Source organism: Enhydra lutris, unplaced genomic scaffold (assembly GCF_002288905.1).
Source record: "Enhydra lutris kenyoni isolate GAN:26980312 unplaced genomic scaffold, ASM228890v2 scaffoldscaffold12, whole genome shotgun sequence".
Classification (NCBI taxonomy): Eukaryota; Metazoa; Chordata; class Mammalia; order Carnivora; family Mustelidae; genus Enhydra; species Enhydra lutris.
In genome coordinates, this window is record NW_019154096.1 from 60,843,964 (window position 1) to 60,854,903 (window position 10,940).

The 10,940-nt window shown below is 37.6% G+C and overlaps 1 pseudogene; it reads left to right on the plus strand.

Moving 5' to 3' along the window:
• The first annotated feature begins 6,239 nt into the window (after positions 1–6,239).
• LOC111144675 lies at positions 6,240–6,635 on the plus strand (annotated as a pseudogene).
• Positions 6,636–10,940: the final 4,305 nt, after the last annotated feature.

A 10,940-nucleotide genomic window follows, 5' to 3' on the forward strand; every position in this document is an offset into this window, starting at 1 on the left:
AATTATTTCTCTCCTAGAGAAGGCCTGGAAACAAGACAAGCAAAAGGAACAAAGATTAATAGGATTAATAGGATTGCGTACTCAAGATCTGCCCCAGATTGGGGGAAAATACCTCTATCACTCACACACACACACACACACACACACACACACACACCAGAATATTGGCATGATGAAGCTAGAAGCAAAAAGCAAAAGATACATTATTTTTAAATATGTTCAGGCCTGGGATGCATCTCTTTACATCTCTTATGACATCTCAGGAGCTGCCACTTTTCCCAGGCATGCGTGTCACACAAATGCCCATGCATCATTATGGACACCATGTTAAGGTGCCTTTGTTTCCTGGTGAACACTCGTATCTGAGACAGGATAGATCAGAAAGGAAGAAACTTCTGGGGCGATATTGTTATGACATTGCAGGATGGTAACCCTTTAAAAAAAAAAGCCAATCTACATTAAGGGGAAGGAGAGGGAAGAATTGTTGAAACCCACCGATGTCATCAGACCCCTTCACACAATAAGTTGCTGTGCACAGAAGAGAGACATTTGTAATGCAAGAGCTCCCAGAAAGTGGAAAGTTCTAAATAGATTCACAGCTGTCTCCCCTCAGGGTTTAGGTTTTGCTCCAGAGCCAGTTTCAGAGTCTTATTTCGACTGAAAGCTTTTCCCTGATCTGAAATGCGGCGAGATTCCATCAGGTAGAATCCATTGAGGGAAATTGCTTCCTGCAGTGATACATGATTCATTCATTCACATCTCTGAGCTATTTAGAGGAAATTATCCATGGATTGTATCATTAGTTTAAAAGCCACTGCAGTTGTTTTTCTGTCAGTATAATTTTAAGCCACGTAGGATCATTAGTTGGGAAAACATATTTGAAAAGGGTATATGACGAGTTCTCTCACTGAAACAGTATGATTTACACTGGAGAAGCATTGGAAATTAAACTTTTAAGCATAAATCATTCTTGGGACTGACATCTGAGCCCCTCTTCTCCCCTGACATACTGCACCACAAAGGTGTCCAAAAAAGTGCAAGGAAAACTCTAGCAGTACAGACCACTACTGTGAAAACAAGCACATTACAGCTGCAAAATTACTCTGATGGTAAAACACGTCTCCACTGACTCACTCAGCAAAACACCAAGAAGACATTCTAAAGCTTCGTTATTCTATCTGACCATTCAGTAGTCTTAGCATTCCTTGGGTTGGTGGCCTCCTTGAGGGTCGTCAGTGTGGGGCTGCTGACAGATTCTTAGGCATGAATTAGGAGGCAGATGTGCTGCCCAAATTGCTGAAACTGCCATCTTATTTGGGGATCTGTTCTTGACTTCTAGATCACCTCTTCCTCTCTCCTCTGTAGAAGGGTAAAACTCAACATGAGGACGAAATTCAACACGAGACCCATGAATGTTATGTTGTGGTTTTGCCGTCTAGAAACATCAGGGCAGATAATCTTTACCTTTTGTTCTCACTGTATTTCTTACTACCCAGAAGCAGCTGAGTCATTAGAATCTTTCCTGGTAATAGAAACCAGTCTGAAATATCTCCATAAATTACTTAAGCAGAGATGATGGAAAAGGGAAGGGTGAATGCAGCCAGACAAGTTTAATAGAAGGAAAAGATTGCCATTCTTTGGGCGACCATCAGAACTTCTATGGCTTGCACACATTAGGAGACGCAGAGAGCCATTCAGTGAGTGATGCTGATTCTCAAGGAACAGAATATGGTGTCTGTTCCACAGCCTTCCCTGATTCATATGTATCAAAAAGAGCTGGAGGGGTCAATTTCAACTTTGTCACCGTAATAGTTCTATTATTTTGAACAAATCATTTAATCACTTTACTGCTTTGAGTTTATAATTTTTGTATATAAATCTGAGGACATAATAACCAATAGAATTTTGAGAGCAAAATAAGACAACTTATGCAAAGTACTTGGTATAGTGCCTACTTATATATTAAGCAAGTGAAGAGTAGCTATTGTAATCGTTAATCATGGTCACATTATTGATAAATTTTTTCTTATGGACTTGTTTCATTCTCTTCCCAGTGTACAAATAGAAAAAAATGTCATCCCCAAATCCAAATTCACTCGATTATATAATAGTCGAAGCTTTTTAAAATAGCTCAGGTTCCGCAAATTACATGTTGGTGGTAGGTAAACCAAAGTCACCCAGTATTGCAGTAGTGGAATCTGTAGGATCTGTCTTCAGAGAAAGATAAGCAAAATTTTAAGAGAGAAAACAGGTAGGGGTTTTGCTGCTGGGGGTTTCTTTTATTTTCTCTTTATATCAGAAATTATTTATGTGTACCTATTCAAGATTTATAAATAATCACAACAATATCATTTAGAGGCCCCGTATGCAAACTAGGATCATATATTGCATTTATATGTCATGTCTCTTTGGTCTCATCCAACGTGTAAAAATTCCTTCATCTTTCCTTGTCTTTCACAACCTACACATTTTTAAGAGTACAAGCTAATTAATTCTAGAAGGTCTTTGTGTTAAGTTTTTCTACTGTTCCAAATGGTTTTTGCATTTTTTACCAGGAATCCCACAGGGGTGATGCCATGTTCTTTTCAGTGCATCAGATCAGGGGGCTCGTAATGGGAGCCCCGAAATGGGAGATGTGAACTTGTACCTGGCGCCTGCTAGATTTCCCCATTGTAGAGTTAATTGATAAACATGTTGTACTTATTTGAAGCTGTGTCTCAGGAATCTTTGGCTCTGTATCATGAAAAGTCTTCCAACTCAGGAGAAGAAATGTGTTCCCTAGTTCTCAGGAGATGGCTGACTGTCAATTTTAAGCAGAGTAAGGATTATGTAAATAATGTAAATAGGTTAATTTTAAAAAGTCAGACTTGCCTTATCATCTTGTTGTCAGAACCACTGGATTAATCTTTACCTTCATTTTATTTGACATCTTAGTGGCATTTGACATTCCGCCCCTTCCTTATGTAAAACACTCCCTGTTTTTTTCTCTGACAACAGTTAGTGTTTCCCTTCTTAAACGGCTGGCTAGACTTGCTCCTCTGTCTGTCTGCTTCTCTGTTTGGTTCTTTATCTATGTAATGATATATAATAATAAATACATCCTTAGTTAAACATCTTTTTAACAAAGAGAAACAGCTTTTTCTGATTACATAATTTTATGTACATTTCTTTCACTAAGTGACCCTAAGAAAGTTTTCTTCTACTTTTAAATAACCATATAAATAATTTTAATGGTGGCTTTGCATTCTATAGCAGAAATGTACCATTCTTTATCTATCATATTCAAGGATATTTAGGTTGTTTTCTTTTTAAAAGAAATGTAGTAATGTTATAGCAGAGGTCAGGAAAAAATACAATTAACAACAGAAGAGAAAAAAGAAGATGTCATTTCCCCTTCTCACAAAATTACTATGCGCGCACACACGCGCGCACACACACACGAAATATTTTGGAAGAATACACACCAAAATATCTATAATTAATGTCTCCAGGAGATGGGTTTGGAGTAAATTTTATTCTTTTTTAAGATTTTATTTATTTATTTGACAGACAGAGATCACATGTAGGCAGACAGGCAGGTAGAGAGAGAGAGGAGGAAGCAGGCTCCCTACAGAGCAGAGAGCCCAATGCGGGGCTTGATCCCAGGACCCTGAGATCATGATCTGAGCCAAAGGCAGAAGCTTAACCCACTGAGTCACCCAGGCGCCCCTGGAGTAAATTTTATTTTTAAAGTAAAATAAAAACAGAAGTATTTTATGTTATTGGAACCAAAAGACCAAATCAGACAGTGTGAGAAGAACAGAATGAATATCGAAAGAGAAAAACTGAGAAGGTAAGAGAGACCTGGGAGGGAGAGTCCCGAATGGGAGATGACCTGTCCTTCATCGTTCATGAGTGGTGGTGCTGGACACTTAACACAAACACAAAAGCTACTGCAAAATAACCACATGCACATACATATACACACGTATATTCATAGGTCATCTGATAAGCAAGCCTCATGCCAGCACTGAATACTGAATTTTTGAAATATAACATTGCCAAGAGATTTTTTATTTAGTATCATGGATATCTGAAGGTACATCAGAGAGAACTGAGGTGAGTAGGATTAACCATATATCCCGTATTATAAATATATAATAACTTCTGCTATTACTATCCTATTGACAATATATATTGAGTCTTAAAATATGCCAGGTTTTGTGCTAAAACTTTTTATCAGTATTATCTCCCTTGATATAATCAACCCCTTATAGAGGAAATACTGGTATTATCCACATATTATGAGTAAGAAAACGGAGGCTCAGAGAAGTTCAGTAACTTCCCAAAAGTCACACAATGATTAAGTGGCAAAACATATATTTGATCCTATCTAACATGACTACAGGGCCCATATTCTTAAAAACTATAAATACAACTTCATTAATTGATTGTCTTTTTTTTTTTTTTAGGTCAGTCATACCCTTGGACTCAGCTAGACAGAAAACATAACAAAAAAAGCTGAAAAACATTTCACAATTTTCTTTTTTCTTTTTTTATTGAAGTATAGTTAACATACAGTGTTAGTTTCAGGTGCCTGATACAATGATTCAACAATTCTATACAAAACTCAGTGTTCATATCCACAATTTTCTACATTAAAAAGCAAACTCACAAACTTTTTTAACCTTTCACAATCTAATAGCTGCAATTGTGGCTTATTTCTTTTAACTCCCACACTCTTCAGTTATTTTATTATTTTTTGTGAAAGTAATGCTTAACATAAGAACTGTCCTCTTGGCAAATGTTTAAGAATATAATATACTATTGTTAATTATAGGGACTGTGGTATACTGTAGATCTCTAGGACTTACTCATCTTGTATAACAGAGACTTCCTACCCTTTGACTAATACTTCCCCATTTCCACCTCTCCCCAGCCCCTGACAACCACTACTCCCTTCTCTGCTTCTATGAGTAAGACTAAGTCAGATTCCTTGTATTAAGTGGTATCGTGTAGCATTTTTTCCTTGCGGTCATGGTTTGTTTCACTTAACATGATATCTTCCTCATTCATCCATATCATTGCAAATGGCAAGATTTCCTTCTTTTTGTGCTTGACAAATATTCCACTGTATGTATATACCATATTTTCTTTATCTAGTCATCCCTAATGGACATGTAGCTTCTTCCAAATCCTGGCTACTATGAATAGCACTGCAGCAAATACGCAAGTGCGGAGATCTCTTCGCGATCCTGATTTCAATTCTTCTGAATAAATATCTAGAAGTGGGATTTGCTGGATTATACAGGGGTTCTAGTTTTAATTTTTTGAGGAACTTCCATTCTGTTTTCCCTTTTCTCCAAATCCTCACCAGCATTTGTTCTGTCTTACCTTTTTTTAATAACCATTTTAATAATAGGTATGAGGTAATATTGTGGTTTTGATATGCCTTTCCCTGATGATTAATGATGTTGAGCACTTTTTTCATAAAACTGTTCACCATTTGTATGTCTTCTTTGGAGAAATGTCTGTTCAGTTTCTTTGCTATGTTTTAATTGGATTATGTGGGGTTTCTTTCTATTGAGTTATATTAGTTCCTTATATATTTTGGATATTAGGCCTTGATCAGTATGTGGTTTATTTTAGCCCATTCCATAGGTCACTTTTCATTTGGTTAATTGTTTTCTCTTTGCTGTGTGCTTTTCAGTTTGATGTAGTCCCCCTTGTTTATTTTTAGATTTTTTTATCTGTATTCTTGGTGTCATATCCAAGAAATCATTACTAAGAATAAAGTCAAAAAGGATTTACCTGTTTTCTTTTAGGAGTTGTAGAGTTTCAGATATTACCTCTAGGTCTTCAATCCATTTTGTATTAATTTTTATGTATGGCATATGATGAAGGTCCAATTTCATTCTTTTATATGTGGATATCCAGTCTTCCCAACACAGTATTTATTGAAAATACTATCCTTCCCCCACTGTATATTACTGACACTTTTGTCAAAGATCAGTTGACTGTATATGTATGGGTTTCTTTCTAGGCTGTTTTGCTCCATTGGTCTATGTGTCTGTGTTTATGCCAGTACCATACTATACTGAATACTGTAGCTCTGTAATATACTTTGAAGAATAACGTCTCCAGCTTTGTGCTTCTTGCTCAAAATTGCTATTTGGGGTCAATGCGGCCACCGTGTCCATGGAGAGAGGGTGAAGTGGCCGAGCTCCGGCCTGAGGCACCAGGTCTCCCAGAGGGCAAGAATGTCGGCTTCTTTAGTCCGGGCCACTGTCGGGGCTGTGAGTAAGAGGAAGCTGCAGCCCACACTGGCGCAGCCCACACCGGCCGCCCTCACCCTGACATCTTCAGCAATAAACAAGATAAAACAGCTTCTTAAAGATAAGCCTGAACAGGGAGGTCTGAAAGTTGGTGTCCGAACCAGGGGTCGTAATGGCCTTTCTTACACTCTAGAATATACAAAGACAAAAGGAGATTCTGATGAAGAAGTTGTTCAAGATGGAGTCAGAGGGTTCATCAAAAAGAAAGCACAGCTAACACTTTTAGGAACAGAAATGGACTATGTTGAAGATAAATTATCCAGTGAGTTTGTTTTCAATAACAAACATCAAAGGAACATGTGGCTGTGGAAAAAGTTTTAATATTTGACTACTCTGGCTGGAAGCTCCAGGAACACTCATGGAAGTCCTAGGGCTTACTGAAGAAATCATGTGACTGTCATGTGCTTAAAGTTTATAATGCCTTACGAGGGAAATAAAATGATGCATTTTGAAAGTGAAAAAAAAAAAATTGCTATTTGGAGTCCTTTGGATTCCATATAGAATTTTGGGATTCTTTTCTCTATTTCTGTAAGAAAAATACCATTGAGATTTTGATATGGATTTCACTGAATCAGTTACTTTGAGTAGTATGGACATTTTAACAATATTAATTCTTCTAATCCATGAACATGAGATGTCTTTTCAATTATTTGTGCCTGTTTAGATTTCTTTTATTAGTGTCATGGTTTTCAGTATGCAGATCTTTCATCTCCTTGGTTAAATTTATTCCTGACAATTTTATTCTTTTTGATGCCATAGTAAATGGAATTTTTAAAAATTTCCTCTTTGGATAGCTCATGGATATGTAGAAATGCATCTGATTTTTGTATGTTGATTACGTATCCTGCAACTTTACCACATGGATTATTTCAAACAGTTTTGGTGGAATCCTTAGGATTTTCTACATCTACTATCTTTTCATCTACAAACAGAGATCATTTTACTCCTTCTCTTCCACTCAGATGTCTTGTGTTTCTTTTTCTTGTCTAACTGCTCTGGCTAGGACTTCCAATACTGTGTTAAATAGAAGTGGTGAGAATGGGCATCCTTACCTTAGAGAAAAAGTTTCAGTTTCATGTCATTAAGTATGATGTTAGCTGTGGGGTTGGCATCTATGGCCTTTATTGTGTTGAGGTAAGTTCCTTCTATACCTAATCCATTGAGTTTTTTATCATAAAGGGTGTTGAATTTGGTCAAATGCCTTTCTAAACCTATTAAGATATCATGGAGTCTACATCTCCTTTTCATTTATCCTTTATTCTGTTAATGTGGTGTTTCATGTTGATTGATGTGTATTTGTTAAACTATCCTTAAATTTCAGTGATAATAAACAAATGAATGAATGAATGAATGAATGAAAAAAAATAAGTGGATTGTTGAGTCTTTCCACTCTTACTGTATTGCTATGTCTCCCTTCAGATTTCTAAGTGTTCGCCTTATATATTTTGGTGTTCCCATGTTTGGTGTATGTATGTTTATAATGACCATATCTTCCTCTTGAATTGACCATTTTATCCATATGTAATGATCCTCTTTGTCTGCTGTGGCTGTTTCTGAGTGATATAAATATAGCCACTTCTATTTCATATGGTTATCATATGCATGGAATATCCTTTCTCATCCCTTCACTTTCAGCTTATGTGTGTTTTTAAATCTAAAGCGAGTCTCTTGGGTGCCTGGGTGGCTCAGTCAATTAGTGTCTACGTTCAGCTCAGGTCATGATCTCAGGGTCCTGGGATCAAGCTCTGCTTCAGGTTCCCTGCTCAGCAGGGAGTCTGCCTCTCCCTTCCCCTCTGCCCCTAACTTTGGGCTCCTGCTCACTCTCTCTTGCTCTCTCTCCCTCTCAAATAAATAACATCTTTAAAAAAAATTAAAATTAAAAAAATAAAGTGAGTCTCTTAGAGACGGCATATATTTGGGTCTTATGTTTTTATATCCATACAGACACTCTGTATCTTTTAGTAAAAGGGAAAAAGCAAGGAAAGTCCCTCACCAATCAGTACAGCTGGAAATTCTGGGCAGGCCAGCTGGTAGAAACCACTGAGAGTATGGGCTAGAGAGCCCATGGATGAACCCACTCGCTGGGTCTGCAGGTGAGAGGGCATGGTGCTGGGGTCCATGGGTCGGTAGGTCCAGTGCTGGCACCCACAGTTGTGCAGGCTCAGTGCTGAGATCTGCACATTTGTAGATTTGGCGCTAGGATCCAATGACAGACAAGCCCAGGGGCTAGGTCTACAGTCCAGCTTTTTGCTTTTAATGAATGAATGCTTCAAGGATTTTTTTATTTTACATCTTTATTTAGTATAATTGATATACAAAGAACTGCACATATTTAATATGCACAATCAGTTGTATGTATATACCACATTTTGTTTATTCACTCATTCATCAGTGCACACTCGGCTGCTTCCACCTTTTGACTGTTGTGAATAATGCTGCTACAAACGTGAGTATAAATAGATCTGTATAAACCCCTGCTTTCCATTCTTTGGGGTATACTCCCAAGAAGTGCAATTGCTGAGTTGTATAGTAATTCTACTTTTTTTTTTTTTGAGAAAATGATAGATAAATACATTTTCATTTTTAAATTCATATGTCTTAATTATTCATATGTCTTAAATTATTACTGAGGAATGACATTTAGAATATCTCTTTAGGCCTTGATATTTCTTTATTTGTGACTTATGAGCATATGCTAATGTTTATAATAATTTTTCTTAATATTAAGAATAGTAGGGGCACCTGGGTGGCTCAGTTGGTTAAGTGACTGCCTTTAGCTCAGGTCATGATCCCTGAGTCCCGGGATCGAGTCCCACATTGGGCTCCCAGCTCCATGGGGAGTCTGCCTCTCCCTCTGACCCTCTCCCCTCTCATGCTCTCTCCCTCTCTCTCAAATAAATAAATAAAATCTTTAAAAAAAAAAAAAAAGAAGAAGGAACTGCTTTTTTCCAGTCATTATTTGCTTCTTGCTTCAGTTAAAGGTGATGTGTCTGCCTGTGTATATATTTGTTGTAGGAGTGGGAAGAGAGAGATGGCACTATTGTTTCTAAAACAAATATATACGATGTGAAAATTTAAAGTTCACATTTGGACATGAAGTGTCATCTTATGCAAATTGTTTCTAGAGAAGAGCACATCTGCATTCAATTTTTTGTCTTTGACAGGATCCTTGACAAACAGACACACCTGTTTCATACCCCAAGTTCCCTCTGCCCAGCATTTAAAACAGTAGATGGTCTTTCAGGAAAAGCAATAAATCTATGGGAGAGAAGCCTATAAAGTCTCATTCAAGATGCTTAGTGTGAGAGACTTTGGCAGAAATAGAAAATTCCGACTATACTGTCACTAAGCTGTTTGAGAAATAGGCAATCGAATCTTGACTAATGAGTATTTCCTACATCATTTATGCCATCTCTCCACAGTTTACTTCTGCAAACTCTAATACACGGTCCCAGAGGAAATGCTGTTTACTCTGGTTTTGTGATCTTTTTGCCTCCAATGTCCAGATCACAGAGACAGCAGCCAGGCTGGGCAAAAAGACTAAAAAAAATTATCAGGCTTAAAAAACAAACAAAACACAAACAACTCTCAAATATGAAAGGTCTACTTTACTTTTTTTAAAGATATTATTTATTTATTTGACAGACAGAGATCACAAGTAGGAGGTAGATAGAGAGGAGGAAGCAGGCTCCCTGCTGAGCAGAGAGCCTGATGCTGGGCTCGATCCCAGGACCCCTGGGAACATGACCTGAGCTGAAGGCAGAGGCTTTAACCCACCCAAGTGCCCGAAAGGTCTACTTGAAATCTTAGGTCACAGATATCTTCAAATTCCTTAAAGGTTCCTTTTCTTGCATCCCCGAATGGTCAGTTAACCCTGTTTTTCCTACTCAAAACTTAAGGACCAGCAGCAGCCTCTCTGTCTCTCTCAGCGCCCCCTCCCCATGTGTGCTCATGCTCTTGCTCTATCTCTTGCTCTCACTCTATCTCAAATAAATAAAATCTTTAAAAAAAAAATAAAATGAATAAATTTTAGGGAAAAAAAGAGCAGCATCAGCATGAGTTGGTCAAGCAGAAAGGGAGGTGGGAAATGTGCATTTTTGCTTTAATCTTAAGATCACAATCCTTTCTAACAGTGTTTCTCAGTATTTCTTTCATTATCATTCCCCAAAGGAGCCTTTTCAGACAATTTTTCCTAATTGCCCCCCAATGAAATTTTAATGTCACAGATATACTGTGTATCTCTTAATGTGTTATATTTATATCTATGCATTTTAAAAACTGAGAGTTTTTTTCAACATTCCCTCCTGCAAGAACCAATTTTGGTACCCTCTAAGGTAATATAACATTTGTTGAGCCTGAACGATCTACAGAGTTTTTTCTCTAAACAGCCCACACTCACCTTTGAAATCACAGACTCTCAGAAATAAGGTGGGAACTTGTTCTACTAACTGAATTGTCCTCACCCACTGATTCTTTTTTTCTTTTTAAAGATTTATTGATTTATTTATTTGAGAAAAAGAGAGAGGGGGAGGGAAGGAGAGCAGGTGGGAGGGGCAGAGCGAGAGGGAGAGAAAGTCCCCAGCAGACTCCACGCCAAGCACAGAGCCCAGCATGGGGCTCAGTCTC